Below are 20,543 nucleotides of genomic sequence, written 5' to 3'. Positions count from 1 at the left end.
AACAAAAAAAATACAAGGAAATGTAACACAATTTAATAATTATTACTGGGGCTCTGACCTCAAAACTGCAAGTTTAGATGATGTTGTAAACCAGCCTTTTAAAGATGACTTTTAAAATAAAATACTTACATTGCGGAGGTCACAAAGTTGTGCTTACAAGATGAATGGAGAAGCATAGAAAACAGTAGAGCTTATTGTAAGAGTGGTTAATTTGGAGAGTGACATCATTGTATAGGATTCAAAGCCTCTCTCACTTAGGTACCTTCGATGGAAGTGAAAATGGTGTGCTTTGGAGAACAGTGTTAAATGACCCAAAGACATTTATCCCAAGGATGAAAAAAGTTTGATGTTTCATTTGAATGATAAAAGAGTCTACAACTAAATTTATAAATTTAATAAATTAGGCTGATGATAGAGTTTAAAAAAAAATTCCATATTGAGAAAACAGAAGATCGACTTATATTTAGGCACTTACAGTACTTGCTACTCTAGGGAAAGGTAAATATTTACATCTTGGTAGATACAAGCCTGTGAATTAGAGACCACTGAGATTTGTTTCAAAGGGGTAGGAGCTGTCTGTCCGCAGGCGGTGACTTTGATCATATGAAACCCATTGCCAATTGAAGTGAGTAATGCCAGACAGTGTGTTTTCTAGTTTAAAGAAAGTATCCATTTTGTTAGCAGCAGGAAGTAGTGGGAAATTACCCATGAACAATGCTGTATTTTAAAGCCTGGGGCAGAAGTAGTGGATAAAGTGGGGATTAAATTGACAGCAGCATCACTATTTCAAGGCTTCAGAAATTACTTCAATCCTTTGATAATACTGTACATTCAAAGTGTAAACCACTGGAAATATCAAAGGCATTTCCCACATTGCTGGTGTGTGTGAGTGTGTGTGTGTGTGTGTGTATTTCTGCCTATATGTAGACACAATTGTGTCTGTATATTATATATCTATATATATTTATATACATGCTTTCACATGTGTTTATATGCATTTACTTTTCATAGTCTTCAAGATTACAAAGAAGAAAATAGCACAATATTGGTATAACTTAAAGTATTTTGCATCATCACTTAGAATCATAATTTAAAATGGTTTGGCCAGATATAAATGTTTTTAAAGTATTAAAATATCCAAAACTGGTAAGTAAAGGGTGTAGTGTTTTTTTGTGGAGTCAGTAAAATTATTATCAAATATGAATATGAGTGTAAAATCTTTTATGGTATAATCTAAATTTGGGAGCCTGAGTTTTATATTAAGTTTGAAAATATGTACCAGATACTGTATTAGATGATTGGAACATGTTATCTCAGTCCTTAGAAGATGCTCAGACCAAACACTCTTAGATATTATTCTCCTTGAATTACAAATAAGGAACCTCAGTATCAGAAAGGTAACGTGTTCAAGGAATTAAAAGTCACAGCTGGAATTAAAAGTCATATATCTGTGCCTGGAAAACCCTGCATTCTTTTTAACAAATTTAAATTTTGAAGAAGGAAAGAAAATGGGAGAGAGAGAGAGGCAGGCAGGCAAAGACAGAAAGAAATAGGGAGAGGCCTAATTTGTTTCATTTCGTCTTTCTATTATATCCCAGAGGGTGGGGGAGTGCTGAACATGCAGTAGGTGTTTAATAAATAGTCTCAACAAATACTTATTTAGTGAATAAATGCCTCCAAAAATGTGTATTTCTCTCCTGTCCACTCCACTTCGCTTCAAGGACGTTTCTATTTTACAAACTAGGATACACACATGTACACATCTTTGACTTTAAAAAAAAATTCATCGGTTCAGCTTCGTCTTTAACAATTGTAATCAATGAAATGTGCCCTAACTGTAGAAAGAGTTTTACAGGGTAGAAATAGGATACACATTTTCAAATAAGATACATCTACTGAGCAGTCGTATAACAATGCAATATAAATTAGTTTTCATTTCAAATAAATGCAGGCCAATAATGTCTACCATTTCTGCTGGATAAACATGAAATCATCTAATATAAGAGCAGAAAAAAACCCTTAGAGATCTGTTGTCAATAGCCTTCTATTGCACTGCATTTAGTCTCCTCAGATCTACCCTGGCTCCCTCCAATTCTCTCCTGAAGTTGCAGCCAAAGTGATTTTTTTAAATGCAATTTAGTTCATTTCATTTTTCCGCTTGGGACTTCCAGTGGCACCCAACTGTTTTCATAGTAAGATCCTGTTCTTAGCCTATGTGAATCTAAATGGAAAGAGAGGTATGAATCAGATCATGTTATTTTCTGTTAGCTGCACTACTCAGCGTCTACTCCCCAGAGTGTGAGCTTCAATGCACCCTTGGGTCCTTGCTCTTGCTGACCCTTTTCCCTCCTTTGGCATGTTGCATAATTCCACCTTGACTTGTCCTTCAGATGTCAACCATAGGATCCTTCTCTCAAACACGATTTCTCTCTCCCACTAAAGAAAATCAGGTTCCTTTGGTTTACAGGCTCATGGATGCCTGTTCCTTTATTTCAGGCTGTTTTTCTCAGTTGTATTTATAAACCCACTTGCATGGGTATGGCGCTGACACTGGTCTCCCCTGCTAGACTGCTGGTTTCATTGCTCACCCTGTATTCCCAGCACAGTGCTCATTATACAGAAGATGTTCAACAAATACTTGTTGAGTAAATCACTTAGCCCTGACTCTCAATCTTGCTTCCATGGCAGTGTGAATTAATGTCATGGTGTGCTGTGTGAAACACGATACAGGAGCCCCTAGGGGGTTTGGAACACAAATGGTGTTTGTAGGCTACATTGGACCGAAACAACGACAACTTCATGGACAGCCAGCGCCGAGAGGAAGTGTCCTGTGGCTGGGGTGGATCAGATGTGGTTTTAGAGCTGCAAAATGCTATATTTTAAGTTTAAATTCTATGAGAAAGGAAGCCAGAACTGAAGCTAGAAAAGTGGCATCAAAAGTCAGGTTTTAGAGCCAACAACACCATAATAAAAATAAATAATAAATTGATTGCAGTAAATTAATAAATAATAAAATAAGCTATCACCATTATCAGTAGTAACAGCAGTGGCAGCCGCAGTAGCATCCAGCTCAGAGGGCAACAGTCTGAGAAGTTTGGAAATAGGTAAGGAATTGGAGAGCTAGGTGAGCTGGAACATGGGATTAGTTATTATTATAATAATGTGAGTAATCTGTAGACTGCGCTGGCCCATTATTTTTGCAGTGGTAGCTGTGTGACAAAAAGGCAAAATTGCATAATTATTAGCATAATTCATTGCACTTCTCAAGATCTGATTTCAAATCTTTCTCTACCCTTTATCTGTGACCTTTGACGAGTTCCTTAATATCTCTAAGCCTCAGTTTCATCATCTGGAAATACGATGGGGATAGTAATACGTCTAATTTTTAGAGTCTTTAGGAGAATTCAATGAAGAATACATGGAACATGTTCAAATTGTTGCTGAACCATAATAAGGGCTTGAGATAAAAAAAATAGCAACTGTTATTACTAGGAAGCAAGGTTGGGAAAACGCCACCTCAAAATTGATTTTAAAAGAGGAAGACGTAACAGGTGCCAAAACAATTAGAAATCAATAAGGAGACTAACATGTAAAATTGAGTAAATTCTCTTCATTTGTTCCTCTCTGTCCTTTGGGAGAATGATTACCATTCTTGTTTATATTGAACACTGTGTCCTACAGAAACACAAATTAAGAATGGCTTGCCTATCCCTGTATGTTTCAAAGTTTGGTCCAGGGATTTTCAGTCCCTTAAAGTGATCTTGCAAACAAAGTCCATGGTCAAAAAGGGTTTGAGGGAAATCTTCAAGCATCTTAGAAATCCTACAACAACAACAAAAAATCTGTCGTACTCAAATTACTCAATCAAAAGACCTTTTTCTATGTTATCCTAAGTAGCATGCCAATGAGTGCACTTTATGAATTGCTTATCTTTTTCATTTTACAGATGAGGAAACTGGGCCAAAGAGAGGCCAGTTACATATTTTCTTTAAGAGTTATGTTTGAATTAGAAAGAAAAACATAGTTGCAAATTTCCAAACACAAGGGAGAATGAGGAAATGCATATCATGCAAAAAACCTTAGTGATTCATTGAGGATTTATCACACTTGCTTAATAAAAATCCGCTCTTTTATTTTCTAATTTTTAAGGTTAGGCTTGCATATGACATTGAAATTGGAATCAATGTAGACCTATTTCTAATCCAATCTCTCTTTAAAATCTCAAAACATAGTATTTTCAAAATTTAGATGTGCTGGAATACTGGTAAGAGATTAATGTAAAAAAAGTTATTTTCCTAGCTTCTTTTTGTAAAAAATAGATGGATTGTATTCATAGGGATTTGGATGTCAGAAAGTGTGGCAGATTATATTCTCCAAAAGTGGCCACAGTAATATTTTCTTTCTCTTATGATCTTCCAGAGCCTTGCCACCCTGCTTCAAGAGGTGGAGCTATTTCTTTTTTCCTGGAATCTGAGTGAGAAGTGACTGCTCTGACCAACGGAGTAAGTTATGTGACTCTGAAGTAAAGTTATAATACAGCTTCAGCTTGTCTCTCTGTCTCTCAGGATGCTTGCCTATGCAATGCAACCACCATATTGTAAGGAAGCTCAGGTCACATGAAGAGTCTACGTGTAGGTGGTCAGACTGGTAATCTCTTCTAGATTCTCAAGCTACAGCCAGCATTAAGTGCTAGATGGGTGGTTTATGGAACCTCTAGATGAGTCCAGCCCCTGGCACCTGCAGTAAACGTCTGATAGTAAGTGGGAGGAGTGATCCAAGTTGCAGCCACATTTCACTCCTAAATGAATCCATCTAAGCACACCTTGGACTTGGCTTAACTTAATCTCGTAATCTATCCTCATCATTCACTCTGCACTAGGTAACATATGTTATCATAACTTTCTCTTTTTCTGATTTGGCAGTTGAACAATAGGTCTTATCCTCTCTCTAATGTCTTTACTTTTCTTAATTTGATTCATTCTATTCAATCAATAATCATTTATAAAATGTATCCCATGTCTGGTGTAAACATGGACTGCCCTTAACCTGTGGGCATCATTTTATGATGCATACTCTGCTGTGATACCTGGAGCAGGATAAGTCATTCACTCTTAGGCTCTCCATCTATAAACCAGGGATAAGTTTTCTTATACAAATGATAGAATCTGTGTAATGGGCATAATTTAGTCCCCAGCACACAATAAAAAACCCATATAGTATTTGTTCACAGTATCTCCGGATGACAGTATCTCCCCTGTATGCACAACTTCATACTGGCTACTCACAATTCCTAGGGTGAGTCTAGAGTCAGACATTGCTTTCTCTCACTTTGCACCCTCGTCTGGCTCCATTCTACATTTAGCTTCAATTCTCCATGTTACCTTGGCTATATACATCCTTTTTGGCATCAGCTTCAATTTTCCACTCACCAGCTTTACATGCCATGCCATAGGAGGGAAATATTCTGGGTCACTGATCTGTAAATGAGGGTAGTACATCAGCTGGCAACTGCTCAGATTTGGGCATATCTGAGCTGGTGCAAAATGAGATTGGATGCTATGGAGACTGGAGAAGAGGGCTAAAAATTTCTTGACATGAGATGCGTGCAGCATCAGCTAGTGCAGTGTCTAAAATCACAGACTCAGGAGAAAGAACTGCTTCTGTTCAAACACAAGTTCTGCAGGTTGCTGGTTCTATGACCTTTGGTAAGCTACTCAACCTTTCTAAGCCTTGGTCCCTCCCTGTATAAAATGAGCATGAGAATAACACCATCCACATGATAATATTGTGAAGGTTGAGTTAACGCCTGCAAAGTGCTTAGCACAGTGCCTGGCACTCCCCGAGTGTTTTTATTCTTTGTGTGTATTTGAAGCCCCACCATACAACCTCGGGTCCTTAACCAGTCCCACAGAAGCGTATTTGGTGCCAACAGCAGACATCTACTCAGCTGTGAATTCAGCTGTGGCCATCTGGCAGGCAGTATCTGGGAGGACTGAAGAGTGAGGTGGCTTCTTTGTGGGGATCAGCAGCATCTGCTTCTGGGAGAGAAGCTCTCCATGCCCCCTGGCATGTGCTTTACTCATAAATTCCCAGAAATGGGGACACAGCTGAGACCCACTGTTTGTGGAAGGAGACACACTCCCTCTTTCTCTGCTTTATCTATTTGGAGCTGGGGCTACAGTATCACTTGGATTGACATTCAGCTGCTGGTTTATAATGGCTTTCCCAGCAGAGTCCCTGCAGGCTTCACTGCCATAGTTCCTAGAGGAGTAGGAAGCCTATTGCTAACAAATACCCACAGAGAAATAAAAACTTATTTAAATGGATTTAGGCAATGTGTTTTAGCTCTTTTAGAACATTCAGTGACTCCTACAGTAGGCAGAATGGCTGCCCAAAGGTGTCCCAGTCCTTCATTCTTGAAACCTGTGACTGTGTTATGTTAAACAGAACAAAGGACATTGCTGATTTAGTTAAGGTTACAAACTTTAAAGCAGTGAAAATAACCTGGATTATCCAGGTGGCCCCTAATTATGCAGGTCTTTAAAAGCAGAGAACTTTCTCTAGCTGGAGTTAGTGTTGTGGCAGAAGCCAGAGAGATTCAAAGCACGAGAGCGACTCCACCTTCTGTTGCTTGGAGAGCACGACCAAGTTTGTGGGCAGCACCTAAGAGCAAAGTCAGGCCCCTCGTTGATGTCACCAAGGAAACAGAACTAAGTTTTATAGGCTCAAAGAGCCAAATTCAGTCAACAACCTCTGGAGCTTGGAAATGAATTCTCCAGAGCCTCTAGATAAGAGCATGGCTTGATTTTGGTCATGCAAGACCCTGTACAGAGGACTCAAATGGGTCCACCTGGACTTCTGACCTACAGATCTATGGGATTACACATTTGCGTTATTTTAAGCCACTAACTTTATGGTCATGTATTATGGCAGCAATGAAAAATGAATACAACTTCCAAAATAAATTTCAAATTCCTTATGATGGTGTTCAGAAGGCCTGTCCTGGTCTAATCCTGATTTTTCTCTAGTGCTTTATTCCACATGACTCCCTGTAATGTCAAGTTTCTGCCAACATCAGCATCCCTAAATGCCATTCTGTAGCCCAGGTTTTTAAAATGGAATTATGGGAATTCGGGGCAGGACAATTCTTCATTGGATGGGACAGTGCTCCATGCTTGGCAAGACTTTTGGTATCTATGACTCCTTGGGCTCTAAATGCCAGTGACACTGTCTGGTCATTGTAAGGACAATAAATACAGTTCACTGGGGTTTGTGAAGTTAGAGCACCACTGTAAGTGAACTGCAAATTGTCAGCCAGTATGTTCTGAATGACTACTAATCCTCAACAAGTCTTTTAATACTGAATAACCTGAATGAACAAGATAGAATTCCCTGACTTTAAGGGAGTCACATTGTAATAGAGTAGACTAAAAAACATGTAAAGAAACAGATGAATAGCTTTAAAATATTGAGAAGATAAAGCAGAACAATATGGTGGAGAGTGGAAAGAGTGTGCTGTATAATTTTTCTGCAGTGATCAGAGAAGGTCTCTCTATGGAGGTTGCTTTGAGGTGAGACCTCATTTGAGAGGAAATGGACACCTCAAGGTTAAGAGAAAGAAATGCCAAACAGAAGAATGAGTGGGTTCAAAGCTCTTGAGATAGGAAGAGCTTGGCATTTTCAAAGTCCAGAAAGGTCAGTGAATCAGGAACAGAGGGAACAATGGGGAGAAAGAAGCATCAAGCCGCAAGCATGGGCCAGATCACACACCGCTTTGTAGGCTATGGGTGGGAATTTGTGTTGTATTCAGCTTTCAGTGGAAGTCCACCAGTTTATTTATTTATTTATTTTTTAAATAAACAACTTCAAATATGAGTTGATAAACTAGCATAATAAGTTGCCTTGTGTTAATGTCATTAATCACCTGAGCTTTTGGCAAACAAATTTGTATATTCATATCCGCATCCACTTTTTCCACCTCTTCTGAAGAAATACCAGATATTATAAAATGTCATCTCTAAATATTCCTACTTTCAGTATTCTAAATACAACAACTCTTTTTAAAGCATAACTTTAATGCCACTGTTACACCTAAAATGAACAAAACTTACATAATACCTTCAATTATATTGGAGGGTTTTAAGGAAGAGGGTAGCGTTGTGTCGGTTACCTGTTAGAAACCTCACCCCACAACCCTACGGACGGCAAAGTGTGAGGCAAGGTGGTGAAGGCAGAAGAGGGTGACTGTCAGGAGGCTGCACACTCTTGGAAGCCAGAAATGATTGTAGGTTCATCAGTGGATTTCTGGTGGGTGGCAATGGTTTAAATATAGGCTCGAAAGAAAAAAAGATAAATTGCGAATGACTCCTAAAGTTTTGGTCTGAACAACAAGGCTGATGGTTGTGACATCCATAGACCAGGAAATCTGGTTTGGGGTGAGGATAACAATAATATTATAAACTCCAGCAACACAGGCTTCTCTATATGTGTCAAGCATATTCATGTCTTTAATCATCATTTCCAATGTCTCCACAGCGTCACTCACAGAAATTCTCCTTGGTGATCAAACCAAGCTCATGTGCTTTCTCTTCCTCGAGGCTTTCTAGATACCCTATTTAATAGTTTATGTTGTTTCTGTCAATATCTAATTAAATCAAGCATTTTAATAAATAGATTTGGTTAAAGATCTTAAGTGATGGTGAAAGACTTCTTACAGAAAACAATGGCATACACACACTGGATCTGCTATGCTTTCGCTCCTTGGCCTTGGGCAAGTTACTTCCACTCTCTGAGCATTACTTTTCTCATTTACAAAGGAAGATCATTTCTCATTACCTTACTCGTAGTTGGATGATCATTTCTCCTTGCCTTACTTGTAGTTGGATGATATGAGGATTAATTAATAAAAGGCTTTCTCCTACCTATTTGGCACTAGTCAAAGATGATGAGTTACAATCCTCATTGTTGCTGCTGCTTATTATTATCATTGTTGTTGCTGCTTATCATCCTCACTGAAGAAGAGAAAATGATGGTATCCAACTGGGATTATGCCATTTGTGCTGGGCTCACAAGTTGATATATCAGACTCAGGAATCAGAGATGAGGATGATACTGAGGAAGACAAACCGCAAAGGTCCAGACATGGTGAATGGCTCTTCAAGGATACTGGGTGAAAAGCTTGAAGAAAATCCACTTCAGGTCTGAATTGGCAAAAACAGACATTATTTAAAGCTGTAGACTTTCATATTGGTCTAATTTGTGTAAACAACCTTTCTCTCCTGTCCCCAACACACACACACTTGCAATTGGATGTGTGTTTGACCCATCTATTCAGTCACTGAAGCTTTGTTTGTTCAAGAGAAACCTCAGGATTTTATTATGCAGAAATTTTATCATGGGCACCCATAAATCCCAATTAGGCAGCTTGTAGCAGAGCCACATGAGAAAGAACAATTTCTGTTTGTTCCTGGTGTCTCGTTAATGACATGGCTTCACAATGGGGTACAGATTGAAGCAATGTATCCAAGTAGGATGGTTAGCAGGCACAGGGTGGGAGGGTGGGAGCACAGGCTGCTCTTTTCTCTGCTACAAAATTATGTGAAGGCACCAACCTAAGGCTGGAAGTTAGGAGGCATAGATCTCAGCTCACTTCATCTCTCTCAGCATTGATTTTGGGCCAAGACAGACCGATTTTTATTTCAGATTCCTCTGAAACTCTCCAAGCTCTCCAGGCTTTCTTTATGCAAAACACGAGGACCTGCAGTGCATTAAGAGCCTGAATATAATGTGCCTAGCACAGTGTTTGAAAAATGGTTTTTGTAATGAAAAGTAAAAGTAAATTCTATTCTTTCTTCTACTTTCCTCCGTTTTCTTATCTATAAACAGAGGAGCCTGGTTTCAGCAGGATATTATTTTATAAGAAAATCATGTATGAATAAATGAAATCACACACACACACATACACACACACAGAGAGAAAGAGAGAGAGAGAGAGAACCTCTTTTTGAAACAAAGTTTGCTATTTGTTCATTTAAAAAGCCAGTCTAGAACATCAACTTTTTGAAGACACGTAATTAAAAATCTGTCAAATGAGTACTGATGAGTTAATTTAGAAGTTAAAAATCAAAGACAGAGCCTATGAAAAAAGACAATAAACTATTTCCTAAATTGAATATAAACTTGAAAATAACATTCCCCCAGAATACTGTAAACTCCTACTATGTGTCAAACAATTCACTCCTGTTATTTATAACATTCTCACCACTATCACACAGTCAATTTGCATAGGAGGAATTTAGGTCACCCAGGGTATAAGCAACTGGCCTATGATCACACAGATAGAGGCAGGGACAGGCTCATGGCCCAGCTGTGTCAGATTCGAGACAGTGGATTGGATTTTTAAAATATGGTACATGTATGCCATGCAATACTACACATAAAAAAGAATGAAATCATGTCCTTTGCAGCAACATGGATGCAGCTGAAGGCCATTGTCCTAAGCGAATTAACACAGAAACAGAAAACCAAACACTGCATATTCTCACTGATAAGTGGGAGTTAAATATTGGGTACTCATGGGCATAAAGATGGAAACAATAGACACTGGGGACTTTAAAAGGGGCGAGAGAGGGAGGGGCAGTAAGGGTTGAAAAGCTCCCTATTGGGTACTAGACTCACTATCTAGGTGATCAGATCAGTCGAAGTTCAAACCTCAGCATCACCCAACATACCCTTGCAACAAACCTGCACATGTACTCCATGAATCTAAAATAAAAGTTGAAAAAAATATGCAGAATGGCCTCTCTTTTAATGATGTGCTATTTTGTATTAATCACCAGAGTTTTCTTCGTTTTTATCTTTATATATTTAATTATTACCTAATTAGCTATAACTAATTCTATAAATTCTGAGTCCCAACTATGACTTGGATGCTTGCATCCTCTTTAAGAACTCACAGTAGAATAGGGGAGAGTTAAGAACAAACTAACTAATATTAAAACGTGATGCAGTAAACCGTGTGATGAATGAAGGGGAGGATGCTGGAGAAACTGCAAGGTGAGGGGACCTAATTGTTTCTGGAGGCAGACATCTGTTTTTATTAGATTCAGAGGGATGAGTTGCCAGCCAATGAGCTGGGGAAGAAATGGATTTCTCACTTCCAAACAGATGCAGAAACTTAACAGCCTTGGGACAGAAAAGTTTGGTGGACAATCTATATAAACACCTGTTTTAGTTGAGTTTTTTGGTGTTAATAGTATTATTTTCCTGAGTAATCTATTTGTTTCATAGTAGAAAACTTAGAGTAGAAAAAGGAAAATAAAAATTTATAAATTTCCACTTTCTGTGTAGTCACCATTAACATTTTGGTAATTTCCTATCTGTGGTTTTCTTTGTCTATATGTGTGTTTATGTATTTATATGTACTACATGTTATCTGCTATATGCAAACATAAACTCATTTACTATCTAACTTCATCACTAACTTTTTCCACAGGTTCTTAATCAATGTTATTTAAATATTATTTAAATGTCATTACTAAAATTTATGCTCTTGTAATGGTAGTGTTCAATTCAACAAGAAGACCTAACGATCTTAAATATATATGCAGCCAACATAGGAGCACCTGAATTCACAAAGCAAGTTCTAAGAGACCTTCAAAGATACTTAGACTCCCACACAATAATAATGGGGACTTCAACACTCCACTGACAATATTAAACAAATCATCAGGCAGAAAATTACAAAGACATTCAGGACCGGAACTCAGCACTGGTTCAAATGGAGCTGACAGACATCTACAGAACTCTCCACCCAAAAGCAACAGGATATATATTCTTCTCATCACCACATGGCACATACTTTAAAGTCGACCACATAATTGGACATGCCTCAGCAAATGCAAATACTCATCAGCAAATGCAAAATAACTGAAATCATGACAACCACTCTCTTGGACCACAGCACCATCAAATTAGAAATCAAGAGAAAGAAATTCACTCAAAACCATAACATTTATATGGACATTGAATAACTCCTGGAATGACTTTTGGTAAATAGTGAAATTAAGGCAGAAATCAAGTTCTTTGAAACTAATGAGAACAAAGATACAATATACCAGAATCTCTGGGACACAGCTAAGGCAATGCAGAGGGAAATTAATAGCGCAAAATGCCCACATCAAAAAGTTAGAAAGATTTCAATTTAATAACCTAACATCACAGCTAAAAGAACAAAAGAAGTAAGAGCAAACTAACCCCAAAGCTAGCATAAGATGAGAAATAAACACAGAGCTGACTTGAAGGAGATTGAGACACAAAAACAACCCAAAAGATGAATGAATTCATGAGTTGGATTTTTGAAAAAATAAAATGATCACTAGCTAAATTAATAAAGATGAAAAGAAGAAGATCCAAATAAACACAATTAGAAAGCATAAAAAGGATATTACCACTGACCCAAAGAATACAAATAATTTTCAGAAAATGTTATGAACATCTCTTTGCACATAAACTAGAAAATCTAAAATAAAAGGATAAATGCCTGGATACCTACGCATTCCCAAGTCTAAGCTGGGAGGAAATTGAATCCCTGAACAGACCAACAGTGAGCTCCAGAATTGAATCAGTAAAAAATAGCCTACCAATAAATAAAAGTTTAGGACCAGACTGATTCACAGCCAAATTCTACCAGATATACAAAGAAGAGCTGGTACCATTCCTACTGAAACTATTTCAAATAATTGAGGAGGAGGGACCCCTCCCTAACTCATTCTATGAGGCCAGCATCATCCTGATACCAAAACCTGGCAGAGACACAACAACAGCAACGAAACTTTAGGCTAATATCCTTGATGAATATTGGTGCGAAAATCCTCAACAAAACACTGGAAAACTGAATCCAGCAACACATCAAAAAGCGTATCTATCATGATCAAGTAGGCTTTATCCCTGGAATGCAAGGTTGGTTCAATGTACACAAATCAATAAATGTGATTCATCACATAAATAGAACTAAAGACAAAACCCATATGATGATCTCAATAGATGCAGAAAAGGCTTTCAATAAAATTCAACTCCCTTTCATGTTAAAAACTCTCAATAAACTAGGTATTGAAGGAACATACCTCAAAATAATAAGAGCCCTCTATAATAAACCCACAGCCAAAATCATACTAAATGGGCAAAAGTTGGAAGCATTTTCCTTGAAAATTGACACAAGTGAAGAATGCCCTCTCTCACCACTCCTATTCAGCATAGTATTGGAAGTCCTGGCCAGAGCAATTAGGCAGAGCAAGAAATAAAACATATCCAAATAGAAAGAGAGGAAGTCAAACTGTCCCTATTCACAGATGACATGATCCTACATCTAAATTTGGGCCCAGAGTTGTGGCCCAAAGCTCCTTAAGCTAATAAACAACTCCAGCAAAATCTCAGGATACAAAATAAACATAAAAAATCACTAGCACTCCTGTACACTAACAACAGTCAAGGTGAAAGACAAATTAGGAATGCAATCAAATTCACAATTGCCACAAAAAGTATAAAATACCTAGGAATACGGCTCACATGAGAAGTGAAAGATCTCTACGAGGATTATTACAAAATGATGTACAAAGGAATAAAAAATGACACAAACAAATGGAAAAACATTCCATGCTCATGGATAGAATCAATATTGTTAAAATAGCCATATTGTCCAAAGCAATTAATAGACTAAGTGCTATTCTTATCGAACTATCAATGACATTCTTCACAAAACTAGAAAAAAAACTATTTTAAAATTTATACGGAACCAAAGAAGAGCCCTAATAGCCAAGGCTATCCTAACTAAAAAGAACAATGCTGGAGGCATCACACTATACAACTTCAAACTATACTACAAGACTACAGTAACCAGAATAGCATGGTACTGGTACAAAAACAAACACATAGACTAATGGAATAGAATAGAGAGCCCAGAAATAAGGTTGTACCACCTACAACTATCTGATCTTCTACAAAGCTGACAAAAACAAGCAATGGGGAAATTCTCTCTATTCAATAAATGGTGCTGGGATAAATGGCTAGCCATTTGCAGAAGACTGAAACTGGACCCCTTCCTTACACAATATATAAAAATTAACTGAAGATGGATTAAAGACTTAAATGTAAAAGCCAAAACTATAAAAATCCTGAAAGATAACCTATGCAATACCATTCTGGACATAGGAATGGATAAAGACTTCATGATGAAGACACCGAAAGCAATTGCAACAAAAGCAAAAAATGGACAAATGCGGTCTAATTAAATTAAAGAGTTTTTGCACAGCAAAAGAAACTATCAACACAGTAAACAACCTATAGAATGGGAGAAAATTTTTGCGAACTATGCTTCTGACAAAGTTCTAATATCCAGAATCTTTAAGAAATGTAAACAAATTTCCAAAAAAAAAAAAAAGAATTAAAAAGTAGGCAATGGGGATGAGCAGACACTTTTCAAAAGAAGACATACATGTGGCCAACAATCACATGAAAAAAACTCAACATCACTAATCATTAAAGAAATGCAAATCAGAATCACAAAGAGATAACATCTCACACCAGACAGAATGGCTACTATTAAAAAGTCAAAAAATAAGGTACTAGTGAGGTTGTGGAGAAAAAGGGACTCTTATACATTGCTGGTGGGAGTGTAAATTAGTTCAACCATTGTGGAAAACAATGTGATGTTTCCTCAAATACCTAAAAACAGAACTACCATTTGACTCAGCAATCTCATTACTGGTATATAGCCAAAGGAATATAAATAATTTTATCATAAAGACATATGCACATGTGTGTTCATCGTAGCACTACTAAAAATAACAAAGACATGGAATCAACCTAAGTGCTGATCAATGGCAGGGTGGGTTAAAAAATGTGTTCCATATATACCTTAGAGCATAAAAAAGAGTGAGATCATGTCTTTTGCAATAATATGGATAGAGCTGAAGTCCATTATCCCTTGCAAACTAAAACAGGAAGAAAACCAAATATCACATGTTCTCACTTATAAGTGGGAGCTAAAATATGAGAAGACATGAACACACACGGGGGAACAACAGACACTGGGACATACCAGGGGGTGGAAAGTGGGAGGAGGGAGAGATCAGGAATTATAACTAATGGGTACTAGGCTTAATGCCTGGGTGATGAAATAATCTGTACAACAATCCCCCGTGACATGAGTTTACCTGTATTACAAACCTGCATGTGTACCATTGAACTTAAAAGTTAAAAAAAGTATGCTCTTGAAAGTCCTCATTATAATGTGATAGCCATAGTTATCATTCCACATTGTGGGTTTAACAGTACTTACTTGATCAACTTCAAGATGTACTGTACCCCAAAAAGGTAACAGCTACCCTCCTACCTCACTCATCCATTACCACATCCCCAGTTCCTACTTTGGGTCTTACATATAGTAAGGACCTAGTAATGCTCAAATGACTAACTGGCTACAGTTGGATATTTACATGATCATTATCATTTTATTTTACTTATGCATACACACACACAACACAGTCCTACCATGAAAATTTCTCAACCCAGGTCTTAGTCTGACTCTTTGCTTTTTTTAGAAAATACTAATTTACTAGAAATAAATTTCTTCTGCATCCAAGGCCAAGGTAAACTTGCAATCCTTGGTTACGTGTTGCCAAACTTGCATTGCACTAAGGCTGTCAACATTTTTTCCTCCCACCACTAATCTATGACAAAGTCCTTTCCCTGTACTCCTGCCAACAGTGCATATTGTTTATTTTTACATCCTTGCTAATTAGAGAGGTAGGAAATGGTATCTAATTTCATTAATGAGTACTAACGCTGAACATTTGCTTATGGGTCTATAGTCATTTGAAGCTCTTCAATGAATTAAGTTCTTTTTTTAACAAAACCTGCCTTTCGGTTCTGGATTATAAATATTAACACAAACAGAACTATGCCTGATATGCAGTTAGTTATGTGTTAGTTATTGGTTAGCAGATATATGTTAGCTATGGGGAAAAGCCAAATTTGTGAAACGTTGAGTTGACGTGTGCATTTTAAATAAAAATACAATGACATAATGCATGCAAGTACAATAATCCCTAAAATTTTCAATTTAAATTGTGAGAGAGAAATAATATACAGGGCAGAGAGGCATACATGACTGTAATTAAGAGAAGAGACTCTGGATCGAGACTTCCTAGGTTCAAATCTAGGCCCTTCTACTTACTATCTAGTTATGAGTAATTAACTTCAATACGTCTCAGTTTCTTGGTCAAAAATATGGAGGTTAATTATGTTACCTACTCTATGTTAGTATAATGAAGATCAAAGGTTTTAATAACTGTAAATACTTAGAAATTGGCTGACACATAATAAGTATTCAATCAGTTTTAACTAGTTAAAAAGTAAACAGATCAACTAATCTCACATAGCAATAATTATACAGAGGAGATGCACAGGGTCGTGCGATAAAGAGTAATTGACAGTGAGGCAGGGGTTGGGAGAAACGTTCAGGCAGAGGAAATAAAATGTGTAAAGGTCCTGCAATAGAAGAAAATAAAAGGAAATCAGTGTTGCTGAGGGAGAATGTTGCTGAGAAGGAAAGTGGAGCAACAAGTGATAGACAACGTCTCTGAAGGCCAGACTATTCAGGGCCTTATGGACCATGGAAAAAGAGAGTTTTATTCAATTTTACCTAGTAACAGGGTCACATTAACCCTTTCAACAAGAAAGCTAGAATTAAAGGGAAAACAAATGGGAGGTAATTTGGATGACATTTATTTTACATCTTTGAAGCAAAATAAAAGATTGCATTTCAACACAAAGATCTATGAATGTCTATCAAGTCTTAATGATGCTACAATCTTGTTGGCAAACTCTCTTTGCAGAGAAAAACTTAAGCCATTTATAAGCAAAATACAAGCAGGAAGCCCCCAAAACCCCTTATCCTCTAGGAGAGTGCTCCCAGTCCCCCCAACCCCCAGACAGGCTTGGATTCCTCCCTGTTCTCTATGACACTAAGGGATTGCAAACATTTTACATCCTGTCCATATGTTGGCCCATCTTATTATCCTCTTTCCCCATAGTTTGGCATTTGGGATAACAGCTATTTTATATTGGTTGTTTTATATCTCTAGGACCCAAAGGAAACAGCAAGAATGTTTGGCCACCATCAAAGTTAATAATAATACTAATAAAAAGAAGATGGTAAAAAAAATATTGTTTAGTAACAGATGTCTGTATGAGGAGGATCAACTCTAACCAACTTCCTTACCTAAACCCATCACTCATTAAGCCTGGAGGGGGAGCTTCTCATTTGTTGTCTAATTTTTGTGTTGATCATCAAGTGGATAATATAATACTTTCATTTTTATCCCAGGATTTGGGGGAGGTATTAATTAGCATATTTCTTCTTCAATCTTGGAACATCTGTATAACAAAATGTTAATTGACATTGGAACGCGTTTTTATTCCAACATACAATACATTCACTCAGGTTATCATGTAATATTACAAATGCTTATGTCATGTTAAAAACCCCAAGTGACCTCAGAGATATGTATAATATATAGTTCCTTGACCAGAACACTGATATCATGAACTAATATTTAAATGATGGCAATTGGTAGGCCTTTGTGAAATGTTAGATTCTAAAATTTAAGAAGTCACTTCACTTACCCAAATGTGGACAGCAGCAAAAACAGTGCAGGCTTTCACTCACGTCTGCATGGATCTCAATGTTAGCTTTGCCATTTGCTAGCTGCAAAGAACTTGACTAAGTCTCATTCCCTCTGATTCCCATTCTTCTTCACTGATCTCCTTATATGACATAAAATGAAGATATTGTCAATGTCATTTTTAGTATTGCTCTAAGAATTATATAATATTTAGTTAATATTTATTAAATGGGAATTGCTTATGCAAATCTCAAACTTCACAATAATCCTACAGTGTTGTTTTTTTAGATCCATTTTTAAGGAAGGAAATAATAGTAGATGACTAGCCCCCAAAAATTGGGATGGAACTCAAGTAGGACTAACTCCAAATTCGCAGAAATTTCCAATCCAAAGCATTAACTTGCTCATGTAGCAATTCTGTACTCCCCTGGAAATCAGTCTCAAGAAAACCAGGATAATTGCTAATAAACAATTTAGAGATGTTCACTCCCAAACACATTTCCCTTGAGTAAATAGCACTCAAAGGTCCATGCTTTTTGCTATCATAAAATGTGGAGAATAAACTCAACTTTTACTTCCCTTGGCCAGGACTGTCCCCGTCTAAGGAACTGCTAGTCTATCACCTCTGTGTCTGATGTCACCTTCATAACCATTCCCTGTTTTTCATTCCTGCTACACCTGTAAAATATATGCTCATATAGTGCCTTGTATGGATGAATAACTTCCCCTACTCTCAGATTTCCCCCTTAAGCCCAATATTGCCTGGTAGATTTCCTGTTGTACAGCTGAAATTACTCTATATCAATCCCACAGAAGCCTGGCATTTGGTACACTGGCCCCTCCCTTTGGGGATCTTTCTCCTTCTCACACTGTCCCTCTGCAGTAGCAAATGTTTCAGCCTCCTGCTTCTCCCCTACATTGCCATATTTGTTCAATCTATGTAGATTCATCACATGGAAAAATTTATATCTTCCCATCGCATCCAAATCCTATCTAAGCTGAAAGGTTTGGCTTGAGCTTTATATATTCTGCCTTCCACAATTTCCACCAGATAAAAGAAGGAATTTTACTTAGTATTTTTTCTCATGAAATTTAAAGTTATTAATGATGTGCATTTTTTTTCTGATGTTAGACTGCAAATTTTCCCATAAAGAATGCTTGCGTTTTCTTTAGAGATCTCTCCTGGTGCTCAACACCTGAAGCTGTATGTAGAACACACACGCAGAGTAACTGCTACATGACTGAGCCTATATTGTAAGTTTTTCAAGGTTAAGGTATCCTGCCCTAGAGTTCCTAACACAGAACACAGCCTGAACTTCTAACATCTAGGATCCATTGAGCCTTCTGGTAACTGCTTCCTCATATTTATTTCTATGGGGTGAGGATGGGAGTACACCTTAGTTCAATCTAATGTCCTTATGTGGGGCTCCATCAATCATCATATCACGTTGCATAGCCACAGTGATTATGTGATTGGTTTAGGGATGGGCAGGTCACTCACTCAAAGCTGATGATACTGAGTGAGAATGGAAGATAATCAAAGCTAGGGGCTGCTTTGGTAATCTTGTTGTAACCACTAGGGGAGATCATCTCCGAGAGTGGATTCAATATCCAGGAAGCAGAGCTGAAACATGGCAGCAGAGAATCCCCATCCTGATTCTATCATTTGTGCCCAGCCATGCCCAGACCTGAGGCTAGCTAGCTCTCCTCCTCATGCTTAATTTACTTGAAAGGATAGGGTTCTTCTCTCTGCTTAAACTAGTTTGAGTCTAGTTTTCTGTCACTTGCCACCAACTGAGTCTTATGTATTAAGTAGGTATTGGTTAATTTTTTGAAGAGATTCTTAAGGCAGTAAACAAAGCTGCCATTGAAAGCCCCTGGAAGAGCCCTTAACAAGGAGCCTTTGAAATTGGAGAGAGGATGTGAATATTAATGGCATTTCTGCAGTGAGGGCAGTGAATCTTGGTTCTGACCTTCAGTAAGAGCTAAACAAATAAGACTCTATCAACTCCTCACAGGTTCCTGTCAAACAGCATTAAAAACACAACACTGCATAGCAATTCATGCAAAGATCTTTTACCATGTAGAAATGCTTATCAATAATATACTTAGGACATCATGGGGTAAAGATTGGGATGAGGAATGCCAGGTTAGCGGGTCAGGTTGTTTAAATGGCATAGAGAGATGGTGAATCAGGACCTAAGCGGACCAAACAATGAGATGATGTTTACTTTCTCCCTGGTCCTCTGTCTTTAGCCTATTGGACTTTGTGGTTAAAATACTTTAGAGTCCTCATTGTACCACTGTATCTCAGCCTTAGTCTTCCCATCTGTACAATGGGAACTGTAAGTAAATACATGCAAACTTTTAACAGATTGGTACTCTGGGTTCTCTAGTTCAATGATTTTGAAACTTTTTTGACTCCAACCCACATAAAGAAATACACAAAACTTCTTAACCCAGGATGCACCCACACATATACATCTGAAACAGAACTTTCAGACAAAAATTCTTATTCTCACAATGCAAAATGTTTCTGATATTTTCATTCAATTATTATTATAACATTATTTTTCTTTTAAGATGGCTATGGTTCACTGAACTAATTTCATGGCCACCGTGGGTCTTGACCTCAAGATTGAAAAATGTTACTTTAGGTCAACCTATGGTGCAAAATGAACTTTAGGTCAATATACATTAAATCTAAGCAGAGCTTTAGTTCTAAATCCCTGGGGAGTCACCTGGCCTCATGAACAAGGCTGTGCTACTACTGATTTTTAAGTGCACCTTTGGTCCCAGGCTTAGACTAGGAGTTGAGGAAGCAGCCTGTCCCATACCCCTTTCCCCCTGGACACACCT

General features: G+C 37.6%; 1 long non-coding RNA gene across 1 annotated transcript in view; it reads right to left on the bottom strand.

Annotated features, from left to right (window-relative positions):
- Nucleotides 1–7,872: 7,872 nt before the first annotated feature.
- LOC117976252 (uncharacterized) overlaps nucleotides 7,873–20,543 on the bottom strand; it is a 69,728-nt gene continuing 57,057 nt past the window's right edge. The window contains exons 3-4 of the long non-coding RNA XR_010110371.1: nucleotides 17,686–17,826; nucleotides 7,873–9,200 (exon numbers count right to left, since the gene is read on the bottom strand). This is a non-coding gene — a long non-coding RNA (uncharacterized LOC117976252). The remainder of the gene's footprint in view (nucleotides 9,201–17,685; nucleotides 17,827–20,543) is intronic.

This window comes from Pan paniscus, chromosome 18, assembly GCF_029289425.2.
Source record: "Pan paniscus chromosome 18, NHGRI_mPanPan1-v2.0_pri, whole genome shotgun sequence".
NCBI lineage: Eukaryota > Metazoa > Chordata > Mammalia > Primates > Hominidae > Pan > Pan paniscus.
This window is presented reverse-complemented; position numbering and strand designations above follow the sequence as displayed.